This window comes from Pseudorca crassidens, chromosome 20 (assembly GCF_039906515.1).
Source record: "Pseudorca crassidens isolate mPseCra1 chromosome 20, mPseCra1.hap1, whole genome shotgun sequence".
Lineage (NCBI taxonomy): Eukaryota > Metazoa > Chordata > Mammalia > Artiodactyla > Delphinidae > Pseudorca > Pseudorca crassidens.
The window spans coordinates 16,498,438-16,525,210 of record NC_090315.1 but is presented as its reverse complement, the minus strand read 5'-3'; the positions used below and the strand labels follow the sequence as shown (position 1 = coordinate 16,525,210).

General features: G+C 37.6%; 1 protein-coding gene across 4 annotated transcripts in view; it reads right to left on the bottom strand.

Annotated features, from left to right (window-relative positions):
• The window catches only part of ZNF382 (zinc finger protein 382), a 254,817-nt gene that overhangs the window by 30,393 nt on the left and 197,651 nt on the right, over positions 1–26,773 (bottom strand). The window contains exon 1 of one of the 4 annotated variants that reach the window (XM_067720211.1): positions 13,895–14,068. The exons of 1 other annotated variant lie outside the window; for it this stretch is intronic. The gene's annotated coding sequence lies outside the window, so the exon portion shown is untranslated. Of the gene's footprint in view, positions 1–4,769; positions 5,206–13,894; positions 14,069–26,773 lie in introns of those variants that run through there. 2 more of the 4 variants (XM_067720205.1, XM_067720209.1) reach the window with 2 other exon arrangements.

The following is a 26,773-nucleotide window of genomic DNA, read 5'->3' as shown; positions in this document are numbered from 1 at the left end:
CCTTTACAGAAAAATTAACTGACCCCTAATCTAGAGTATCTGGATTAAAATCTTGGTCTTGTAAGTATTGGTGAATTTGGGCAATATATTCAGTGTCTTTCTGTTCCAGAGTTTATTGTTTGTAAAACACAAATAATAGTACCAATTTCAAACAGTTTTTATGAGGATTAGGAGAGTTAATATTAACAGCACTAGAACAGTGGCTAGCAATAATAAGTGCTTAAGTTAAAACCTGTTATTCGGGGACTTCCCTGGTGGCAGAGTGGTTAAGAATCTGCCTGCCAGTGCAGGGGACACGGGTTCGAGCCCTGGTCTGTGAAGACCCCACATGCCACGGAGCAGGTAAGCCCGTGCGCCACAACTACTGAGCCTGTGCACCTAGAGCCTGTGCTCCACAACAGGAGAAGCCACCACAATGAGAAGCCTGTGCACCGCAATGAAGAGTAGCCCCTGCTCGTCACAACTAGAGAAAAGCCCGTGCACAGCAACAAAGACCCAGTGCAGCCAAAAATAAAATAAAGAAATATATAAATGCATAAATTTATAGGAAAAAAAAGGGAAAAGAAACCTAAAAACCTGTTATTGGGACTTCCTTGGTGGTCCAGTGGGTAAGACTCTGCGCTCCCAATGCAGTGGACCCAGGTTCAATCCCTGGTCGGGGAACTAGATCCTCCATGCCACAACTAAAGAGTTCACATGCTGCAACTAAGAAGTATGTGTGCCGCAACTAAGACCCCGCACAGCCAAAATAAATAAATAAGTTAAAAATATTAAAATTAAAAAGAACCCTGTTGTTATTATGTGGATATCCTAAGTCATCCCACATTCATGAATGAGGAGCAATGAAAATATAAAGTTAATTGTAATGGGCATTTTTAAGAAAACAAGGTATATGCTTAGATGGTCTATAACAGGTATCCTTCACCTTAAATGATTTGCCCTGGAATTGAATACCAAATTATTGTATATTTATTTTATTAATGTATATTTTTCTTGGGGAAAAAGTCTATAATTTGGAGACTGTCAAAGGTGTACAGGAACCAAACAGGGTTTGAATCACTGACCTGGAACCAATAATTTACACGTGGAAGTGAACTTTAAGAGGAGTTTGTCCCAAAATAATTTCCTGTATCATGTAAATATAAGGTTAATCACATTACATTCAAGTGATTAATATTATATAGATACAAAAAGAGATTCTAGTATGAAAAATACAAAGTGTAATGCTATGCAGTATTCATGTTTATGAACAAAATTACTCAGATTGCTAAATTATAAATCAGTTTATTATAATGGCATTTCTTACCAATTTTTCAAGGATTGTATCCAATATGGTACATTAACTGGTCGTTCAGTAGAGAAAGGCAATGATAAAGCCACATTTATTAATCCTCTACTATGAACCAAATATTGAAAGTGTCACTTACCTGCATTTTGCACATTCACAGGTGAATCTTTTTTTTTTTTAGGACTGAAGATTTTTCTTTTAATTTTTATTTTATATTGGAGCATAGTTGATTAACAATGTTGTGTTAGTTTCAGGTGTACAGCAAAGTGATTCAGTTATACATATACATGTATCTATTCTTTTTCAAATTATTTTCCCATTTAGGTTATTACAGAATACTGAGCAGCATTCACAGGTGAATCTTAACATAGAAAGTGTCTCACTATGTTTATGAAATACAGTAAGAGAAGATACAATACTTGGTAGGTTTATTTATTTTAGTCACACTGGTTTTTTAGTGCTTTTACCTGTCATTTTGCCAGTCTGTTTGCTCACAGTTTTCATAAGAAGTAGAAGATACCCCTCCCTACAACGCTTTTTAGAAAAATGCTTTATATGGAAATAGGTGTTAATTCCTGATGATCAAAATGAATGTAGTCTTGTTGAAAAAAATTAGTAATCCAAATTGCACTTATAAAATCAAAAGTACTAAAAAAAAAAAAAATCAAAAGTACTTATAATCTTAGCATCTAGAAATAATCACTATTAACATTTTGGTGTACATTTTAAATTTTTCCTTATGTTTATGTTTATATGATTTTGGTTTTTTCAGGGAAAAAAATCACGTGAATTAATCATTTAAATGAATAAAGACCTCTCTAGCTCTTAGTTTGAAAAAGGAATTCAACCCAATCAATGGTTTGTTATACTTCCTTGTATGTAGTGTCAAATGACAAAAACTAAAACAATTTGGCAACGAGTTTGATATCTTTAATTCAAGGGAAACAATCCATGAATTGGGGGAGTACAGTGCCTCACAAGCAGTAGAGCACTCTCCCAAGGGGTTTTGGGCAAGAGAGAATCTTATAGACTGTTAGAAGAGGCAACAGGGAAATGGCATAATTGGCTAGGAGGTCAGGGATTTTCTTATAAGGCTAGCTGGTCCAGTTTTCTAGGGTAAGGTAAGCTAGCCAAAGCTGAGTTGAGGTGTTTCCTGTAAATGTAAGCTGACTTAAGTTTACATTTGTGACGTGGGCTGGACCACTGGGGTGGCCCCCATTGTGTGGATCCTGATACACAAATTAACTTTATCAGTGGGGATAAGGAAGTAACAATGACCTCCAACTGATTTGACAGACCTTTTGCAATTTTACAGATAACAATTTATGCATAATTCCAGGGGAACAAATTATCAAGTAAAGCTACTCAATTAAGTATTTAATTTTCTTTTTTTGCATAGTTACTTTCAGAAAATAGCACTAGTATCTCAAGACCAAATATCTTAGGAGACTCCATTATATAAATTATGCTGACAAGGATGAGTTTATAATTTCAGATAACAGAATTAGATGTTAGTAGTTATAAATATGCATACTTATAAATAACCCAGCATAAAAGCCTGGGTTAGGCAGCAAACAAGATTGATTTTTTGTTAGTATTTTCAATTTGTTACTTAAGTGGGTCAGATTCTCTTAGCTAGCTTTATGAGGCAGAATGGTGTCTACCTGTAGCTGCTGTCCTCTTCTTTCTCCCATTCTTTGTGAGTAATGTTGCTGGTGAAAACAAATTATATTTGTAAGCTGTGCTCTGCAATATATTAACATTATAAGGAAGAGCAGGCCTAAGAAGCTCGAATTTCACTTTCAGAAAAAATGGTAAGCAAAGAAGAGAATTTCCTTTAATGGTAATTACAGGATATGAAATAGTCTCTTCGTCATCAATAAAAAATAGATAATATTTTGTTGGTTTTTTAATTTTCACTTAATCCTGACAACTCTTTGAGGTACTAGGTACTATTGTTTTTCTCACTTTATTGATAAGGAAATCTAGGCAGTACAGATAAGATACTTATGAACACACACAATAACTTTTAGAGCTAAGGTTGACATTCTGGAAGTTTAACCACAGAGCTTGTTCTTATTTACAACTGCACATAATCTCTCGATAAGTTTTTAACCTGCCTGTCTTACTTATTAATTCATTACAAATATCTTTCCTCAACATTTACTATGAATTAGAGTAATCATCTTTAAAAACTAACGTACATATTAATAATAGCTACCAATAATTTTTTTTTGGCTGCCCCATGTGGCTTGTGGGATCTCAGTTCCCTGACCAGGGATTGAACCCAGACCCCAGCAGTGAAAGTGCCAAATCCTAACCACTAGACCACCAGGGAACTCCCATCAATAATTTATTTAACCTCTTTTCTACCCTGAGATATTTATGATTATCAAAACTGTGATGAATATCCTGAAGATATATCTTCATCTACTTTTATATGTTTCCTGCTCACAATATGCCAGAACTTATTCTAGTACTTGACGGGACACCAGCACTAAAAAGAGGTAAGTTGCTCATTATTAAGCAAAGGTCAAATATATGTGGGAATAAATATAAGGTAGACTGTGATAAAGGCTCTTAAGTCAGATGACACATGTTGGGAATGCATATGGAAGAGACATTCTGATGACAGCATTCTTAGGTTATGACCAGTTATATTGGAAGACATAAAAGCTCTGGGGAGGTAAATAGGTTTTATTCAAGAAAATTTTCGTGAGATTAGATGTAAAAATGAGACTAACAGAACAAGATTAAACAGGTGTTTGGTTGTCATCAGGGCTAAAAGGAATGAATTAGAAGTGAATTAAACCCATACATCAGGAAGACATGAAGGCAGCATTTAGAACATCAAAACTTATGAGACTTCTCTCAGGGACCTTTAACCGTTCTTTTCTAGGCAAAACTCCAACTTCCTTTGCCATATGTAAAAATCAAAGTGTTAAATCAGGTGTTGGGAGCAGAAAGAAACAAAAGCCATTCAGAGTTGGCATCTATTTATCCTGAGCATCTTCTCAAAGTTCAGGGAAGACTGTTTAAGACTACTTCTTAATTTAAGAGTGGCCATGTATTAATATAAATATGCACTTTAAAAGTCTTTAAAAAGAAAGCTATTCTTCAAAAATATATTAATATTAATACATGGCCACTCTTAAGAAGTAGTTTTAAATAAAAAATCACAGACGGCATAGAGAAGCAATGCTAACATAAGGTTTCATAACTTTCCAGATATTTTTCTTTCTGTTTATATATATACATTTTACAGGTAAAATGACATTACATTTATATATTTATTTTAAAAAAACTATTGAATATGTTTTGAATATTTTCATACTTTTTCCAACCTTTATTGAGATATGATTGAACATGTTAACTACAAATTTTTTTATAACCATGCATTTAATGACCACCTTAGTAGTCATGAATGGATGTTCTATAATTTATTTTAAACCAATCAGTTATTGCTAAAGCTGAATCTTACCTGGGCATTTGCTTCTACTTGCTCTGCAGCTCCCATGTCTTGGCCAACTTTACCTCCCCATCTAGGACCCTCTGGGAATATTTGTGTCATTTCAAGTGTAGACATGTTCTGCAGTGTCACATTGGCTCCTGCTGGGTGGAATGCAGATGATAGTAACTTGCTCAGGTGTATTTATTCAGGGGAATAATATAGGAACTGAATAGTTTACCCTTTTATCTGGGTCTCACTGAATACAAATATCTATGTACCTCCCCAGTCAAAATGTACTTGTTTTGAACTTCACATAATGATAGATCTTTTTTAAAAATAATTAATTAATTTATATTTTTAGCTGTGTTGGGTCTTCGTTGCTGCACACGGGCTTTCTCTAGTTGCGGCAAACGGGGGCTACTCTTCGTTGCAATGCGCGGGCTTCTCATTGCAGTGGCTTCTCGTTGCAGAGCACGGGCTAGGCACACAGGATTCAGTAGTTGCAGCACACAGGCTCAGTAGTTGTGGCTCACAGGCTCTAGAGTGCAGGCTCAGTAATTGTGGTGCACAGGCTTAGCTGCTCCGCGGCATGTGGGATCTTCCCGGGCCAGGGCTCAAACCCATGTCCCTTGCATTGGCAGGCGGATTCTTAACCACTGCACCACCAGAGAAGCCCAAAGATAGATCTTTTTCTTTTTCAACATCTTTGTGTGATTCATCCATGTTGCTGCATATAGCAGGCACCTTTTCTTTTGCTATGTATTCCATTATAGGATGTTGTACAGATTATTTTTCTGTTATTCCGTTGTTGGAAATTTGAGTTGTTTCTAATTTTTCTTGAAGAGATACTACTGCTGTGAACATTATTGTACATGTGTTTTGTGGACTTAAGCATTCATTTCTGCTGTGGAGATGCACAGGGAAAGGATTGCTGAGTTATATAATACATCTATGTTTAGTTTTGTAGACACCAATGAACATATTTCCAGTATGCTATGCTCTAACAGCCACTGCATGAGAGTTCTAGTTGTAATAAGTTAAGCATAATACTGCAATCTTTATGATAACCACTAAGAATAATGTATGACAGTATAAATTAATGGGGAAAACTAGAATAATAAAAGTATTTGACTAATACAACAGAAGGTAAGAATGGTGGAATAGAAGAACAAAGAAACAGAGGGGACACATAAAAGCAAACGTTGGTGTACCCAACATTATTAGTAATTAAATTTCATGAAAGTGGATTAAACACTCCAATAAAAAGAAAATTGTTGAACAAAATCAACCATATGCTTTTAGCAGCTGACACGTATTAAGTATAATGACAGAAAACGAAATCTGAAAGAGGTATAATACGAATACTAAAGGAAAATTGGTGTCTCTCTATTAAGATCAGAAAAAAAAAGGACTTACGAGAGATAACGGGGACGTTTCATAATGATAAAAGTTTAAACCTAAAAAGAAGATATAGTGGTCATGAATTTGAATATACCTAATAACAGCTTCAGGATATACAAATCAAAGATTAACAAAAATAGGGGCTTCCCTGGTGGCACAGTGTTTGAGAGTCCGCCTGCCAATGCAGGGGATGCGGGTTCGTGCCCCGGTCTGGGAAGATCCCATATGCCGTGGAGTGGCTGGGCCCGTAAGCCATGGCCGCTGAGCCTGCGCGTCCGGAGCCTGTGCTCTGCAGCGGGAGAGGCCACAACAGTGAGAGGCCTGTGTACCACAAAAAAAAAAAAAAAAAAAAGAAAGAAAGAAATGGGAAGTGCTAAGCTGTTGGATTCTGGGACTTGTGTTGGCTTGGGGGTAGGACTCATGTGAGCCAATGTTGTTTTGCAATGGCACTGTTTTCTGTTTTTGTGTGTGGGGTGATCACGCATTCCCAGTTTCTACCTAAAAAACCATCCCCAAATTAGTGGCTTAGAACAATGATATCATTTGTTTTAATCATTAATTTGTTCATTGGGCAGAACTTTGTGGAGACAGCTAGTCTCTGCTCTACTTGGCTTCAGCTGGGGTGGTTTTAAGATTGGGGACTGGAATCATCGGAAGGCTTGCTCACTTACGTATTTGGTGGTTGATGCTGGCAGTCAGCTGGAACCTCAGCTGGACTGTGGTTGGAATATCTAGCTGTGGCCTTCTTGTGTAGCTGCTTGGATTCCTCACAGCAAAATGGGTGGGTTTCAGGGTGAGCGTCTTGAGAGTGAGTTAGTAGGAAGCTCTACTGCCTTTCCTAATCTAGCCACGGAAAATAGACAGTGTCATTTCCACTGCACTCTATTCATCAAGAGAATCACAAAGGCCTGTTCTGTTTCAAAGGAAGGGAAATAAACTCCACTTTAAAAAAAATTAATTTATTTTTGGGTGCGTTGGGTCTTCGTTGCTGCATGTGGTCTTTCTCTAGTTGCAGTGAGTGGGGGCTACTCTTTGTTGTGGTGTGCAGGCTTCTCATTGTGGTGGCTTCTCTTGTGGAGCATGGGCTCTAGGGTGCCCGGAGTTCAGTAGTTGTGGCTCGTGGGCTCTACAGCGCAGGGTCAGTAATTGTGCTGCACGGGCTTAGTTGCTCCACGGCATGTGGGATCTTCCTGGACCAGGGCTCAAACCCGTGTCCACTGCATTGGCAGACAGATTCTTAACCACTGCGCCACCAGGGAAGCCCCTAAACCCCACTTCTTGATGACGTAGGTGAATGGCAAAATTCTGGAAGAACATGCAGGACCTGAAATGTTGTTGTGGGCCTTACTGGAATTTACAGTATGTGTCAATCTCTGAGGCCAAAGATGAGGTCTAGGTGTGGATGGTGTCTTCCCTTTGCAGCCCTGCAAAGTAGAATAGCGGGAGGAGTATCTGCTCGAGATGTGCCCAATCTCAGGCCCAGGCCAGTATTAGCAGAGTGGAGGACGAGCCAGAACCCTCCTGCTGAAGTGTCTGGATCCTACTTTCAGACAGGAGGACCTCTGCTTGATATCTGTGCCTGTTTACTGGATTCTTTGTGTGTGGACTGTTTAGATTTGTCCAGAACCCATCTTACCTGTTATTTTCTATGTATGTTGATAAGGTACTGTTTACAGGCAGGAAGACAAAAGAAAAAAGCACATATTAATGTGTATCATTTGGGGAGATGAGAAGTACATCTGGTGTCAGAGCAACATTTCTTTTCCCAGTTCTCACCTCTGTAGTCTCTGTGCTTCTCCAGGAGGGAAACCCCAAAGAGTACTGACAGGTTCTCAACCATTTTAAACCATGGCTTTGGTAAGTTTCTGTTTCTCCCTAGTTCTTGAACATAGTTATATATTAGATCATGTGAACATTTCTTTATTTAGAAATGTCCTGTGTAACAGAGATCTCTAAGAAGCTGTCCCCAGTTCCTCCCATACCAGTGAAGTATGATGCCAACCAGCCCAGGGTCCTCCTGATGGGTCTCCCTGTTCTTCCATTAATGTGTAGCATCTCCTATAAGTTCAGCCTTATTTCAAGAAGAATTATGGAGTAAAATTAAATCGCTTGAGGAGGAGGTATTTCACCATCCAAAGAATGGTGGAGAGATGATTAAGAGAAGTTAGTCCCATTTGATTACTCATGGAAAAACTTAGAAATTCTTTGTATTTTCTAGGAAAATATATGATTGGCAGTTGATTGGCCCCAGTGTTGGTATGTGTTGAGATTACATGTTTTATGAGGCTTTTAGGATTGGGTAGGAGTAAAATTGGGACTTGCATACAGAGAGATCAGGGATCTACCTTGGGAATCAGTCATGGAAAGATGATTATCAGGAGGAAGATTTATTGTGTACTTGAAAAGTTTGTGCTGGTTTAAGATGATTTTCTATGTGATTATGGACCATTCTGTGTTTTATATCCACTAACTCAGGATCAAGGAAAGTATTCAGTGAGGGATGGTGGCTCAGCTAGATTTAAAAGAAGTAGCTAACTACAGACTCCCATCAGTAGAAAAGATGTTAGAGATTTTTTTCCCCACCCTAAACTTGGTAGTATAAAAGAATAATTAAGAGTGATATATCTACTAGATTAACTGTAGCTGTTAAAAAATTTACTAAATACTTTGGCATAAGAAAGTTTAGTGCTTATTACATATTTTTAAATAATGGTCTTACACCCAAACCGAAACAAGTTAGAGAACAATTTAGTGTGAAATATGAAACCATTAAAAAAATGACAACTAGAAAAAAAAATGGTATATAACATAAGGATGAACCTGAGGCTTGAAGAAATTCTTTAAATTTATGCAAACTATTATCTCTCTATCTATATAGGAAAAGAAATTCCATGAATTATATTTTCTTAGTCTATAATGAAAAAAGAGAATGTAAAAATTAACATTTATTAATAACTTATGAGGTAGGCATGTGGCATGCAGTATGCTCATATTCACTATTTCAGTTAATTGGTAAATTGTGATTCTTTTATTCATTTCTAGCCATGTTTCTAGACATGTTTTTATCTGAGGAATCACATAATAGGCATGAACTAAATCAACTAGATTACTTAAAAATATGTGTATAATCTGTTTCTGAAACACTGATTTCCTTAACTTCTCTTACCATAGACTTCCAGCCACAGCCTATTTGCTTGCTATATAGCCCCCTTCTTGGACTTCAAACCTTTATCTACTCTTTCTATTTTGAAAATATTTCTTGAATTTCACCAGTAATGCATGGGTTTGTGCTTTTAGGAATGGGGAACATTCAGGAAAGCGGCCTTAGAGTTCACTCAGGAGGAGTGGAATATCTGGGGTTCTGCTCTGAGGGAACTGTACTGGGATGTGATGATGGAAAACAGCAACTTAGTCTTACTGGGTAAGACTGCCTCAAATAATTTAAATATTCTCTCTGGAACTTTTCATCTTGCAAAACTGAAACTGTATCCATTAAACAATATCTCTCCATTTCCTCTTCCCCAGCCCCTGGCAAACACCATCCTGCTATCTGTTTCTATATGTCTGACTACTCTAGATACTTCATATAAGTGGAGTAATACCGTATTTTTATTTTTTGCCCCCAATCCCCTAAAAAAGTCTCAGAGATTGCAAGTTCCCTCATCTCTTTGGGCCAGTGAGTAGTATTTTTCTAGAAATATTTTATAGGACTAAGCAGAGTCTTAGTTCCAGCTCTCTGCCCCCTGTTCCTGTGTAAAAATTAGAACCCCAGACCCCAGTTAGTACTCTAAAGCATTATATATGGGATCAAAGATCTCTATGAGGTGTCAGCTCAGTTACCTTTATATTTACTGTTGTGATTCATCTCTTTGTTTCTGGATGCAGAATTTTCCTTTTTCCTTTTCTTTTCTTTTGAACTTGACCATTTTTAAGACATTCTGTCATAGTTTAGATGGCATTTCTCTGTGTTTATAAGGGGAGTAGGGACAGGTATCCACTTGTTATGTCTCTCTTTAAAAAAAATTTCTGGGACTTCTCTGGTGGCACAGTGGTTAAGAATCCACCTGCCAATGCAGGGGACATGGGTTTGATCCCCGGTTCAGGAAGATCCCACATGCCGTGGAGCAACTAAGCCCGTGTGCCACAACTACTGAGCCCATGTGCCACAACAACTGAATCCTGTGCACCTAGAGCCCATGCTCTGCAACAAGAGAAGCCACTGCAATGAGAAGCCCGTGCACTGCAACTAAGAGTAGTCCCCACTCACTGCAACTAGAGAAAGACTGCGCGCATCAACAAAGACCCAACGCAGCCAAAAATAAATTTAAAAAAATAAATAAATAATTTTAAAAATTTCTACTATACTTTGTTCTTACCTCTTACCTAGAGGAGAGGAAAAAAATGGAATGATTTCCTCATTTTCAAAAAAATGTAAGGGAGGCATGGAGAAGAAAAAAGAGTGGGTAGTATTGAATTAATGACCAAAGGAAGGCTTAGGGCAGCTTTTCTAATTTTACTGAGGTTCAAAGCCTGCTCTATTCCTAGGCTCCTGTCACCAAGGACCTGCTTCTCTTGACCTTTCTCTTCTCCAGTGCTTTAGTGTGTATAGAAAGTAGGCTTTTATATCTGCTCTTTCAACCATAGATTACTTCCATGCCTTTGGTGCTTGTTACAGAATGGAGACGTGTATATGGGACAAAGCACTCCTGGGATATGACTACGAGGGAGAGATGGAGAAATATGATCCATAAGGGTGAGCTGGAGATGGAAGAAAGGACACAGTATAACACGGGGACCTCCCTTCTTGCCATATAGTAATATTATAACCTATTGATTTTACGTCTGTGTTTACTCACTAGAAAACCAAGGTCTGTGGACATAATAAAGTCTTCTTGTATGGGCTCTCCTAAGCACTCAATACTTAGACATCAAATCACTGTCTAGACAAGAAAGGTTCATTCAAGGAATATATGCTTATTTAATTCAAGAGAATGTATTTCCATTTGTGGGCATGAGAAAGGAGATGCTGAGCGAAACATGCAATTAGTAAGTGAACATTAGTTAAAATTAGAAGAAGATGTTGAATAAGGTACAGGTTTATCTGGAGAGAACAAAAGGAAATGTGGACCAGTTTCATGAAAGGGAATCCTATCTCCAGGAAGTTTCAAAATGGGAAACTGCTCATATATGCTAGGGGAAAAAGACTATTGCAGAAAGGAGAAAAGAAACATCATCTAATTGGAGCCATGGCTTTAAGATTTGCAAGAGAGGACCTTTGCTCTTTTCGATTCTTTTTTAGAAAAATGAACAAGGAAGAGAGAAGGGAGGCATAAGAAACCATGTAAAACTGCACTTACCTTAGAGTTTCCACAACAACTTGATTAAATCTGCCTACTTACATAGTAAACAGTTACTATTAAATATTTATATTCATTATGCTAAATATTAACTATTCAGTAATACAGGTTAGGGAAATAGAGAAGAAACCGATTATATACTTTTCCACACTGCAGGTTTCAGTCAGATGGAAGAAATTTTTCCTTTAAATGAAGTTTAAATATTGATTTTTACAGTAAACGTTTTTATTAGAAAATGACTAATTTAATTGCTATGAGACTGACCTTGTGATTCAAAGTATTTCAGATACTTTTCCTTAGCTTAGAGCGACTGAAAAAGTTATTAAATTACCCATAATTTCATCCAGGAACAGGGGAAAAAAAACTCACTCAAATCTGTTAAAAGTAGTACATAGAGGTAAAAAAAGTATTTTCTTGTGAACTACTTATTGAACCCTAGTCATTTCAACATATTAGAATTAGTTCAGATGATGTTCCAAGTATACAATCCAGTCATCTAGAAATTGATTTTACCTCCTACTTTCCAATTCTTTTTTTTTTTAAAGTAACATACTTAAATTCAAGGTGTACAATGTGATGATTTGATACATGTATATATTGGGAAAACATCACCACAATAAGGTTAGTTACCTCATATAATTATGCTTTTTTTTGTGTGGTGATAACATTTAAGATCTAATCACTTAACAACCTCCAAGTATATAATACAGAGTATTATTAATAATAGTCACCATGCTGTACATTAGATCCCCAGAACTTATTCATCTTATAACCTTTGACCAACATCTCTCCCTTTCTCCCACCCTCAGGCAACCACTATTATTCTACTCTGTATTTCAATGAGTTTGGGTTTTTTTAGATTCCACATACAGTGAGAACATAGTATTTGCCTTTCTCTGTCTGACTTATTTCACTTAGCATAATGCCCTCAGTGTCCTTCCATGTTGTCACAAATGGCGGGATTTCCTTCTTTAAGGCCAAATAATACTCCAGTGTGTGTGTGTGTGTATGTGTGTGAATGACTGTGTGTGTGAGTGAGTGCATGGGTGTAAACACACATTTTCTTTATCCATTCATCTGTCAGTGGACACTTAGGCTATTTCCATGTCTTGGCTATTGTGAATATTGCTGCAGTGAAGATAGGAAGGAGTCAGGTATCTCTTTAATATCCTGTTTTCATTTCCTTTGGATAATCTTATACTGCTATTTTACTTGATTAGAAACAGTCATAATTCTGCAAGCAGAACCAAAATGAAACACACCTAACTAGACACACACAGTTTCGCAGTCATTCATTAATATCACCTATGTAGTGATCCACTTTCACAGTCACATTATAATGAACACACAAAATCATGATAAGAGTTGGTACAGACACCTTGTTTCCTATAATCTCACCCACTTCACAAAACCACAATTCCATGGACTCTACGTGATATTCCTAACTCCACTGAGCCCATCTCCTAATTCCATAGAAGAATACCAAATCAAACTCAGAAACCACTTACTTCACAGTCACATACAGTCTCAAACAGAAATTGTAACTAATCATCCTACAAGGTTTGTCAGCTTCTTAGAAAGTTAAATAGAAACTTAACCTATTATCAGCATTTTCTTCCACTAGGTATCTCCCCAGGAGAAATGGAAACATGCCAGCGTTATCAAAATACATAAAACCTGGAAATACACTAAATGTTCATACAGAGAAAAATGGAAACACAAATTGTGGCACATTTGCACAATGGAATGCTGTCCAGAAACAAAAGGAATGAACTAAACAACATTAATAAATCTTACAATACTAGGATGAGCTAAAGGAGACAATTGGAATTGTAGAACTGACAAAGCTAAACTACGATGACATGTATCAGAACCATGGCTGTCTCTGCTATGAAACTAAAGGAAAAGGACACCAGCGAACTTCCTGGCGGTGACGATATTAAACACGCCAAGGGCGTGCATACACTCACTGCGCGTCTGCTATGTGCCATGGGTGTTGGGGCTTTCTCAAGGGCCAAAACTGACAAAAACAACAAAACCCTTGACCCTCTGGTTCACGATCACGGACCTGGGGTCCCGCACGTACAGGCCTGAGTGAACTTCTCGCCTGGTCTCTCTCCTGCCCGAAGTCCCTCCGCACGGCTTCAGCCCTTCTTAGCCCGGCCTCCCTCGGGAGAGATTCACGATTCCCGCCCCGGCCCTCCTCTGCCGGGTTCCCAACTCCCTCTTCCCTCCTAGGCCCGGCGCTTCCAATTCTCAGCCAGCCCTACCCGAGCCAGGATTCTTCCGTTTGCCTCCTCGGCCCGCACCCGGCTTCCAGTTCCCTTTTCTGCCCTCTCCGGCCCAGGTTTGCGATTACTTCCTCGGCTTGGGCTCTCCTTCCTTCCGCGACCTCACCTCGCTCTCAGAGAACCATCACCCGGCTCTTCGGCATCTGGAAGGACAACCAGATGCAACCCCTCCACCAAAGTCGTGCGACCATTGCGCCCTGGAATTCCCGGTAGTCTCGGGGCGGGGAGGGGAGTGTCTCTGCAGCTGATGGGCTCCACGCTCCGCTCGAAAGTCTGGACTTTTTCGGTGTTGGACTACGTTTCCCACAGGCCCCAGAGCCGCCAATGACCTTCGACCTTTGGTTCACCTTCCGGTGTCGTGGTCATTATTGGGTTATACCTGGTGAGTTGAGGTGACGCAGGTTAAGCTGCGGGAGGGGCTGGCGGTGAGGAGGCCTGAAGCTCGCAGAGCGTGGATGGGGCTTGTGGAGCCAGGAGCTTGTGTATGCGTGAGCCGCGGACGACCATGGTTGCGGGTGCTACTGTTTGTGACGGCGTCCTTGTTGAGTGTTAGTTCGCGCCTGTGCGTGCGTGAGAGCGAGGGCTAGAGTGCGTGTGACGGGGCCCTGGGTTGGCGTTACTGGTATCTGATTGGGTTGGTGAGACTGTCAGCGGGGGCGGAGCCTACTGTGTGATCATGGTTAACATGGACGTGGCGACGAGGGTGTCTGACTGACACAGTGACCGAGTGATCCTGTAACATCTCTGTAGTGACTGACTATAAGTGTGCACGAAGTGGAGTTTTAAAATTTTGTTTTCAATGAGCTTGTTGAAGTTTGGAGTTTTGTTTTTTTCATCTAGGAGTGTGTAAATTTTTTTTGTACGTGTGTGTGTATAAGCTATTAACACCATGTCCCCAGTACCCAGCCTCGTACTTTACACAGAGGGGGCATTGGTGAAGTGAGTGTTGCCCATCCAGGTACAATTGTAGGTTCCATCGCTTCTTGGAATGTGTTTCCCTGGATTCTCTTCTGTCCTCACACCATGTAGCCAGTTGGGTCTAGCTGTAGAGGGATGGCCATCAGAGTGAAAGTCATGAATTTCACTCCTATAATGAAAGTTCCCAATAGAAAAGTACATACTGAATCCTTGGATTAGCATTTAGGCCTGCACTTGCCTTCAAGACAGGCTTCTGGGAAGACATGAGGAGGAGGGCACAGGTGTAGAATCCCTTCGTGGGTTAAACTCCCTTGGATGCATTATGGAGGCCATTTACACCTTTCACAACCACAGCATTCCCTGAGCTGTGTCCTGTAGAAACTGCTGTGAACTTAGATTCCAGCTCTGGGCATAGGTGATGCTTACCTTTTTCTCTGATACTGGTAAAAGTCAGCATTCTAGTTTCACTCTTACTTCCATCCGCTTGTATTTGTGGTGGGTGATGGGTCATGTCTGATGGTGGACAGTGTGTTCACCACGACTCTTAGCCAGTCCTGAGTCTCACAAGTCCCTTCTTCTTGGTCCTGTAGCTCTGCAAGTTCTGAAGTGGAGAGCATTGCTACTAACTTAATGGCCCATACAAGGTCAGTTCGTGTTTGCTTTTTGTTATCATACATTTTTGTTTTACAGAGCATAGAATATTTGCTTTCCTTCTTTTAAATTTCCCTACCTAATTGTGACTTATCAATTTTCCTGGTTCATAGGACTTCCCTTCCCAGTTAATAACAGGGCCATAGAGATGGGTCCCCTTCTCTCCCAGTGCCTTTCCAAATACCCTTTTCCCTTCCAGTTAATTTACCCATTGGGTAAATCATTCAATTACCGCACATGCTCTTCTTTCCAAAGGATAGCACAGAAATACAACTCATGGAGGATAAATTAAGGGCTTGTTTTAGAATATGCTTTGTTAAGGTTAGGTAGAATAACATAGCAGATACCTTTGGTTTCCAAACAAGGCAAGATAGGAAGTGGTTTGATTTCAATCAGTAAGTGACAAAGTTGACTTTGACATTTAAGAGTGGGTATATGATTGGAGTTTCGTGAAGAGAGGTACGTGTGTACAAGGGCAGGGAGTTTTTCCAGAGAATCCATGGGGAGTTTTGAGTGGTGACAACCAAGTCTTGTTTGAGATTTGGCAGTAGACTTTGTTTCAGACCACATATTGGTGTAGACTGTGATAGGCAGTGTGGTATAGTGGTATTTGAGTCTAAAGCAATACTAATGGAAATATAATGAAAGCCACTTAGATAATTTTACAATTTCTATTGAACACATTTTAAAAAGTAGGAAGAAATAGTTGAAATTAATTTTGATAATGCATCTTATTTGAACCAATATCTCTAAAATATTATTTCAACATATAATAACAAATAAATTGAAGTATTTTACATTCATATCTTCATACTAAGTTTTCAAAATTTCGTGCATATTTTATTGTTATAGCACTTCTCAATTTGGATGCTAAATTTTCAGTGGTTAAGGTGAAATATATTCACACCAAAACAATAAAATTGTGTTTAATTGAAAAACATTTTATATTGCTTTTGTATTTTAATTAAAACTAAATTGAAAATTCAGTTCTTTGTTCACACTAGTCATATTTCAATGAGGTCAATATTTATTAGTCTATGTTTTATAATTTCTTTTTATAAAATGTACATAATAATCACATCAGTGCTTTATGGCTTTTATGAGAATTGGATACATTAATCTGAGCATAGCCCTAGACCACTTAATGAGTACCTTGTACTTAATAAGTCCTCAAGAAAAAAAATAGTTGTTATTATGTGAAGATTCTAAATATTCCTTATAAATTTCTATAAATGAAGAGTAATGAAAATATAAAGTTAATTTTGATGAGCACTTAAAAGGAATTTTTAACAGCCAGAATTGCAAAAGTCCTAAAATAGAAATTCTTAACCTAAGGTAATTTGATTACATTTTGGTGCTCACAAAGGACCACAAATCTGTTGAAATTATGTTCAAAATTATTCTATTATATAGTTCCTAACTGTTTTTTTTTGGTATGTTTGGTTTTGTTTGCAGAATGTCTGTAACTTAATGGGGTTATATAAGTGTATATAATCTTAAAAACTAAGTTAATCACATTACGTAAATGTGATGATAATACCATGCAGATAAGAGAAACTATGGAGTTAGTCATAAAAAGAAAAATGATTAATATGTAATATTATACAGTATTTTTACATAGGAAAAAGAACATTCCAAATTGTCGGTATTGTATATGAATCTGTTTTACTAAGATTGCATTTGTAAGCAATTTTATATATCTAAAATATTAGTTTTTGAATAATGAAGTTAAAAATTAAGCCATATGTAATAAGCGTGTACGCTGTACCAAACACATTTCTGCCTTCTTTACACACATTTTCTTATTTAGTCTGAAAATGCTACCATCTTGAATTTTGTTAATTCAAGTACGTGAATAGTGAATGTACCCTACTGCACTGGTGTGATACAACTAAATGATGTTCATAAGTTTGTAGAAGTAATTTATTTCAGTCACAAATTTCCTTCATGTTCCCACTCATTTTGAAGATCTTTTTATTCATAATGTTATTAAACAGAAGGAAAACTTGCCTCCAACTCTGTTAAATCTGTTATGCAGAAATACCTCTCATATATTTCTGATGATGGAATTAATGCAGGTTTGTTGTAAACTATTCAGTTTTTAAGGAACTTGGAAAGTATAAAGTCAATAATTACTCATAGTCCCACCATCCAGAATAATCACTTGTAATAACATAATGTACATTCTTCCAAAATTTTTCTCTCTAGGTATGTGGGGCTTTTTGTTGTTGTTTTGTTTTATTTTTTTGGAGATACAATTGACATATAACATTGTATTAGTTTCAAGTGAATAACATAATGATTCGATATTTGTGTATATTGCAAAAATACCACAATAAATCTAGTTAACATTCATCATTATACATAATTATGAGTTGTTTTTTTCCTTGTGATAAGAACTTTTAAGATACACTCTTAGCAACATTCAAATATACAGTACAGTATTATTAACTATAGTCATCGTGCTGTACATTGATCCCCATGATTTATTTATTTTATAACTAAAAGTTTGTACCTTTTGACCACCTTCACCCATTTTGTCCACCCCTTACCCACCATCTCTGGCAACCATCTATCTGTTTTCAGTGTCTAGGAGTTTGTCTTTTGGTTTTTGGTTTTTTCGATTCCACATATAAGTAATATCATACAGTATTTGTCTTGCTCTTACTTATTTCACTTAGCATAATGCCTTCAGGGTTCATCCATGTTGTCACAAACGACAAGATTTCATTCTTTTTTTAGTGGCTGAATAATATTCCGTGTGTGTGTGTGTGTGTGTGTGACATTTTCTTTACCCATTCATCCATCTGTGGACACTTAGGTTGTTTCCATGCCTGCTATTGTAAATAATGCTGCATGAGCATGGGGGGTACATAAGTCTTTCTGAGTTAGTGTTTTAGTTTCCTTAAGATAAATACCCAGAAGTGGAATTGCAGGATCATATGGTATTTCTGTTTTTAATTTTTTTAAGGAATCTCCATTCTGTTTTCTGTAGTGGCTGTACCAATTTACATTCCCACAAACAGTGCACAAGGATTTCTTTTTCTCCACATCCTCACCAGCATTTGTTATCTGTCTTTTTGATGATAGCAATTCTAACAGTTGAGGTGATGTTCCATTGTGGTTTTTTTTTTTTTTTTTTTTTTTGCGGTACGCGGGCCTCTCACTGTTGTGGCCTCTCCCGTCGCGGAGCACAGGCTCCGGACGCGCAGGCCCAGCGGCCATGGCTCACGGGCCCAGCCGCTCTGCAGCACATGGGATCCTCCCGGGCCGAGGCACGAACCCGTGTCCCCTGCAACGGCAGGCAGACTCTCAACCACTGCGCCACCAGAGAAGCCCTTCATTGTGGTTTTGATTTGCATTTCCCTGATGATTAATGATGTTGAGCACCTTGTCATGTATCTGGTGGAAATCTATGTTTTCCTTGGAAAAATGTATATTCAAACCCTCTGCCCATTTTTAAAATCGAATTGTTTGTTTTTTTGCTATTGAGTTGTATGAGTTCTTTGTATGTTTTGGATATTAACCCCTTATCAGTAATATGATTTGCAAACATTTTCTCCATTAGAAGGTTGCCTTTTCATTTTGCTGATGGTTTTTTTGTTTGATGTAGTCCCACTTGTTTGTTTTGTTTTGTTTTCTGCTTTTGTTGCTTTTGCTTTTTTGTGCTAAATCCAAAAAAAAAATCACTGCCAAGAAGGATATCAAGTTGCTTACCCACTGTATTATCTTCTAGGAGTTTTATGTTTTCAGGTTTTATGTTCAAGTCTTTAATCCATTTTGAGTTTTGTGTATGGTGCAAAATAGTGGTCTAGTTTCATGCTTTTGCATGTGGCTGTCCATTTTCCCAACACTATCTATTGAAGAGACTGTCCTTACTACATTGTATATTCTTGGCTCCATTGTCATAAATTGACCATAAGTACTTGAGTTTATTTCTGGGCTGTCTATTCTGTTCCTTTCTCTGTGTGTGTGTTTTTTAAAAAACCAATACCACATTGGTTCAATTACTATAGCTTTGTAATATAATTTGGAATCAGGAAGCATGATGCCTCCAGCTTTATTTTTCTCTCTCAAAATTTCTTTGGCTATTTGGGGCCTTTTGTGATTCCATACAAATTTTAGGATTGTTTTTTTCTATTTCTCTGAAAGATGCCATTGGATGGGAATTTTGATAGGGATTACCCTGAATCTGTAGGTTGTTTTGGGTAGCATTCTTCCAATCCATGAACATGGAATTACCTTTCCATTTATTTATTTCGTCTTCACTTTCTTTCATCAGTGTCTTATATTTTTTGGTGTACAGGTCTTTCACCTCCTTGGCTCAATTTATTCCTAGGTATTTTATTCTTTTTGATGCACTTGTAAACGGGATTGTTCTCATAATTTTTCTTTCTGAGTGTTCATTATTAGTCCATAGAAATACAACTGATTTTTTGTATATTGATTTTGTTTCCTGCAACTTTATTATATTTGTTTATTACTTATAATAGTTTTTTGGTGGAATCATTAGGCTTTTCTTGTATCTAATATCACATCTGCAAATAGTGACAGTTTTGCTTCTTTTCTCATTTAGATGTCTTTTATTTCTTTTTTCTGTTCTCTCTCTTTTTTTTTTTTTTTAACATGTAATTGCTCTGGCTAAGACTTCTAATACTGTGTTGAATGAAAGTGACAAGAGTGGGTATCCTTGTCTTGTTCCTGTTCCTGGAGGAAAAGCTTTCAGCTTTTCACCATTAAGTATGATATTTGCTGTGGACTTGTTATATATGACCTTTATTATGCTGAGGTATGTTCCCTCTATATCCAGTTTACTGAGAATTTTTATCATAAATGGATGTGTAATTTTGTCAGATGCTTTTTATGCATCTATTGAGATGATCATATGTGTTTTATCCCTCATTTTGTTAATATGATGTATCACATTAATTGTTTTGGGGATGGTGAACCATTCTTGCATCCATGGAATAAATCCCACTTGGTCATGGTGTATGATCCTTTTAATGTATTGTTGAATTCAGTTTGCTAATATTTTGTTGAGAATTTTTGAACCTGTGTATGTATTTCTTCTTTTGTTTCTGCAAAAAGAATTACATAAATTTGCTACATAAGTGAGACAAAGTCACAGTTTTATCACACTTCTAGGCATGTAGGCATAAGTAGAGAGTGCCAGTGGTCACCATGTGATTTGACATATCTAACTTTTCAAAGCTTTGGAGATTACATAGATATCAAATAAACAATTACCAGGAGAACAAATCATGAATCAAGACTGCTGATCAGAGATTCATGGTTTTTTAAGAAGTGGTGGTTTCTTTCAGAGGACATAGGAATGATCTGGGAAATCCAGGTATCATACAAGACCTCATTATACAAATTACACTTGAAAGGACAGTTTTGTAGAAACAGAAATAAATATGCATGTAACTCTCTGTGTTGGACAGGGGAACAAGATTAAGCCTTTTATGCTCAAATTGTCACATATTAGATTCTAGTTATATGTCTGCAGCTTTGTGTAGAGGTCAAGGAGATATGTCCTTTCATTTTTGAGAATCTTTGTGACAAATATTATTGAGGAAAAATTGTAATCTCAAGGCTGGACTCTGAAATGAGTTAACATTATAGGAAAGAACAGACCTGAAAATCTCAAATTTCACTGTAGCACAAAGGTGAAGCATAGAGGGAATTTTTAAAAAATAATGAAACAAGGGATGTGAAATATTCTTTACCATTTCATAAATTAGCAGACAGCTTTTATTAGGTATCATTAGGTGCTTTTTATATGGCACTGAAAATGCTTTATGTCTTTTATTTAATTTGGTCCAGACAGCAACACTTTGAGGTAGGTCATATTGTTATTTCCATTTTACTGATGAGGAAATTAAGGCAGTTAAGTAACTTAGTAAAAGGTTACACAGTAACAGCCAAAGATAAGATTTGCAAACTGAATTTTGGATGATAGATTTTATGTTCTTTATCATGATAGTACACAACCTCCAATGATTTTAAAAATCTGATTGTTTGATGAGTAATTCATCAAAATATTTTCCCCCAACATTTAATATGAATCAATGTTATCATTGTTAAATACTGCATAGATATTGCTAACATATAGCTCACCACACTTTAACCTGTTGTCTATCCATAGATATTTAGAATTATCATAAACTACACTGATGTAGGTCATTGTAATAGAATTTTGTCTACTTTTTTATGTTACTTAAGGAAAAATTTCCAGAAGTTGCATTTACAGATTAAATATTTATTAAATGCCTATAATATGCCAATTTTATTCATGTTATTGGTGTGGATATTAGCATTAAAGAGACATAGTTGCTGTCCCTTAACTTGTTTATAACTGATCACATAATATAAACTGCGAATAGGACTAAAACTGTAGTAGGGTATGATAATGATCATTAAAGAAATTGGATGACATGCATTTGAAGTTGATGAGGAGAGATGTCATGGAGACAAACCCAAGGCTGTTAGGTTTTTACCAACATATACTAAAGCCATGGATTGTCAGGGTTTACCAAAACCATCCTCAGATTGACGATTTGCTAGGACTCACAAAATCCAGAAAAACTGTTGTGCTTGTGTTCATGGTTTATTACAGTCAAAGGATACAGATTAAGATCAGCAAAGAGAAAAATCCAGGAGAAACTAGATGTGAGCTTCCAGTGGAGTCATATAGACAGCACTAAATTCTGCCAGCACCATTTTGTAACAACACATGTGAAGTAGGTCAGGGAAACTCACCTGAGCCTTGATGTCCAGACTCTTTATTGAGAGTGAGTCACACAGTCATGGAGTAACTGTGTGACTAGGCTTAGCTGCTACAGAGGTCAAATTGATACAGTGCATCCCAGGACCCCTGGCCAACAAAAATAGGTGTTTACCATAAATCGCATTTATAGCATAAATTATCTCTCTGGCATAGCCCAGATATGCTCTTATCAAGCAGGATATTGTAAGGGCTCAGAGGTTGTCTCCCAGGAGCTGTTCAAGGGCCATTCCTTTCTTTGGAAAGAGCAGGGTTTGGGTACTCCAGACCCATTGAGTTCATTGTTTACTGCACCCATGAGATATCCATGAACATGAATGGATTTATTTAATAACTTTCATGCTTTAGTAAATTTTGGTAGGTTATAGATTGTTTCTAACTTGCCAGTGAACTACTACCCATGCTCAGATTTCAATCCATAAAGAAGAAATTCTGAACTAAAGAGACAAGAATGAGAGTTAGAACTGGCTTTGTAGTAAGAAGAATATGAGTTCAAAACTCAGCTCTGCCACTTTGTGGGTTTGGTTTTTTTCTGAGATGTAACTTAGTGTAAACTATACAAACCATATTCTAAAACTGGATTGTTTTTAACATTTATGTATATCTATGAAGCCATTACACAGCTAAGATACAGCATATTTCCAACACTCCAGGGTGCTCCCTTCTGTTTCCTTCCAGTCATTACCAACTTGCCTTTACCCCCAACAAAGGTAACCAATATTCTTTTCACTATTACAATAGATAAGTTTTAACTAATTTGGAAGTTCATATAAATAGAATCGTACATTATGTACTTTTTTTTTTTTTTTTTTCCGTGCTGTGTGGCATGTGGGATCTTGGTTTCCCAACTAGGGATCGAACCTGCACCCCCTGCAGTGGAAGCACAGAGTCTTAACTACTGGACAGCCAGGGAAGTCCCCCATTATGTACATTTTTTTCTGCCCTCTTTTGCTCAACCTCATGTTTATGAAAATCATCTGCTGTTTGTTCAGTTTTATTCTTAAGTAATCTTCCACTATAGGAATGTATCTCATTTAATTTTTCCCTACTTCTGTTGATGGATGTTTGGGTTGTTAACAGTTTCAGGACAGTATAAAGAAATGCAGCTAAAATAATTCTTTTACATACTTTTTGGATGGAAAAACTAATTTCTGTTGGGCATATACACAAGAGTGGAATTGCTAAGTCACAGTATATATGTTTTTTTTAGTAGATTGTGTCAAATAGTTGCCCAAAGTAACTGAAATAGTTTACACTCAACAACAAGGGGTTTACAGTTGTAACAGGTGAAAAATGCATAAACTAACTTCTACAGTAGGGGTTAACAAGTTTTTTTTTTTCTGTAAAGGACAGATATTAAATATTTTAGGCTTTGTGGATTACACAGTCTCTGTCACACCTACTCAACTCTACCATTGTAGCACATAAACAGCTATAGATGATATGTAGCTTTGTTATATTAATCCTGTTTATCACTTTTCATTCTGTTTATTTGAACCTGTGGATTCAGATTACCATCTGGATTCGTTTCCTTTGCCCAATGAAGCTTTTCTTCTGCCTATCTCCTTTGTGTTATTATTGTCGAACATACTACATTTATATATGTTGCAGGCCCAATAATACCTGTTATGTGTGTGTATATATATGTATATAATATATATATATATATTTTTTGCGGTACGCGGGGCTCTCACTGTTTGGCCTCTCCCGCTGCGGAGCACAGGATCCGGACGCACAGGCTCAGTGGCCATGGCTCACGGGCCCAGCCTCTCCGCGGCACGTGGAATCTTCCCAGACCGGGGCACGAATCCGTGTCCCCTGCATCGGCAGGCGGACTCTCAACCACTGCGCCACCAGGGAAGCCCATGTATATAATATTTATGTATGTGTATACATATATATGAATTACTTTATACAGTTGATTTTTAAAAAATTTTTAATTTATTTTTGGCTGCACTTGGTCTTTTGTTGCTGCGTGCAGGCTTTCTCTAGTTGCGGCGAGCAGGGGCTACTCTTCGTTGCAGTGCGCAGCCTTCTCATTGCGGTGGCTTCTCTTGTTGCAGAGCACGAGTTCTAGGTGTGCGGGCTTCAGTAGTTGTGGCTCGCGGGCTCTAGAGCACAGGCTCAGTTGTTGGGGCGTACGGGCTTAGTTGCTCCACGGCATGTGAGATCTTCCCAGACCAGGGCTCACACCCGTGTCCCCTGTATTGGAAGGCAGATTCTTTACCACTGGACCACCAGAGAAGTCCTGGAAACTTTTCATCCATTATTTATTTGAATATATTAAAATGCGCCTTTCCTCTTTTCTGTTACACTTATTACATGCATATGCTTAATGGTGTCCAACATTTCTCTGATGCTCTTTTCATTTTTCTTCCTTGTGTTTTCTTCCTTTGTTCTTCAGATTGCATGATCTCTATCATGTTATCTTTAAGTTTTCTAGTACTTTTTTTTCTGCCCAGTTCACATCTACAGTTGAGTTACTCTAGTGAAATTTTCATTTCAGTTAATACTTTTCAACTCCAGAATTTCCATCTGGTGATATTAAATAACTTCTATCTCTTCACTGATTCTTTATTTGATATGACATTGTGATCATACCTTCATTTACTTTAAGCATGGGTTCCTTTGTTTATTGAACATATTTATAATGGCTACTTTGAAGTCTTTGTTAAATCTGGTTGCTTTCTCACAGGCAGTTTCTGTTGTCTGTTTGGTTTTGGCTTTAGTGTTTTTGGTTTATGGGTTATATTTTCCTATTTCTTCACCTGTCTCTTGTTTGTGGAAAGTAGACATTTTAGATAGTTGTAACTCTGGTACTTTTGTCTACTTCTTCTCCCCAGGCCTGTTATTGTTATTTGCTTTCTTATTTAGTGACTGGCTAGATTAATGAAGTGAAATCTATCTCACCCATAGTGTAAATCTCTGATGTTGCTCCTTGGGATATAGACTTTGCTATTACCACAGTTACCCTTGGATGACAGTGGTTTTGACAGGGCTGTCTTCGAGTGTCTCTTTACCTGACCACACCAAGCTGTTAGGATCCACTGATTGTGACTGATACACTATTGTCTTCAGTAATGCTGTGGGGTTACACTGCTTCGCAGACTAATGAAATAAAGTCAGTGTCTGAAATTTGTTCTGACAATAGGAAGGGCTCCCCAAGTATCTTTCTCTGATCCTTTCTGACAAACTAGCCAGCCTACAGTTTAGCATTTAACTCCAATGAATTTTTCAATCTTCTTGCAATAGCCTTTCACCAAAATTTCCAGTGTTTTTGAGAATGTCCTTACCCTTGAACTTCTTCACACTCTGTTGCAAATGAAGGCAGTTCCTTTGGAGAGGGCTCTGGAGGGGATTGGGCAGCAGTCCTAGGTCTCAACTTGCCTCTCGTGGCATGGAACTCCTGCCCTATGAGCCAAGGCAAAGACAGTTGGAACCCCAGTATTCTCAGCAGTGCCACACCCATGGTACAACATACAATTCTTGTGTGGCTACTAGGCAGAAGAAAATCTCCATTCCTTTGTTGCATTTGCCTGAGCAACAGGTAGCTGGGGGCAGAATGAGAAATGCTGATGTTCTACTCCTCCCAGGAAGATAGTTATCTGACTGGGAACAGGGCATGAGTGGTGAGGAAGTTTGTGTCCTTGACTGTACTAGTTTGCAGTGGAATCTTTTTCTCACTAGGATGGGATGGACAAGGAAGGGTGCAGGTTAGATTAAGATACTGCAGACTTTCACAGTTCTTAATAAGTTTTAGTAGATTTACAAATGTTTCTTCATTTGCTCTATGTTTTTATATATAATTTTTACCAGTTTCAATGGGGAGCATGTCGGTGGAGCTCCTCATGCTGTCATACCAGAAGTGGAATTCCCTGATCAATTCTTTACAGTTCTAACCATGGACCATGTAAGTTGCTATTTCTCTCTCCTTTGTGAACATTTCATTTGTCTGAATCTTCCCAGAAAGCAGCCCTAAGAGCCTACCCCACATCCCCATAAAAATCCCCATTTTCACTTTCTAGTGAGAGTTGGATTCAAACAGCACACAGTACCTCCTATGTGCCTATCTATTCTCCAAATAATGTTCAACATTCCTATGTGTGTTCAGTGTTTTGTTCAGAGCAGCTATAGGGTAGAAATGGAATCCCTAGATGGAGGCATTTACCAGCCTTTTTCATACTCTTGGGTAGAGAGAAAGAGCAAATGGATCCATTTGATGACATATGGGCAAAGTCTGTACTTCTGAACAGACCTATTTTTCCAGGTAGACTGGATTTGATGTTGACTAGTCTCAGTCAGACATAAATAGATTACTATAGATTTCAGAATTGGAGGAGATCTTATCCAACTTATATGTCTAAATATAATTAAGGCTGATATATTTCCACCAAGCAGACTACTCTGTAGCCACTAAAAAGCATTTAATAAATAATTTTTCATTAGAAGTTATAATTCTTATATAATGTGAAATGGTGATTAACAGTGATGAACTTGGGGTTGTAAGAAAATTTTAAATATTGTTCATATCCCATTTTCTAAGCTAGATATTTTTCCTTTACAGAGGAACGAGGATGTAGAAATTCATTATTATTGATAATACATTCAGCAGGCATGTAGCATGCAGCG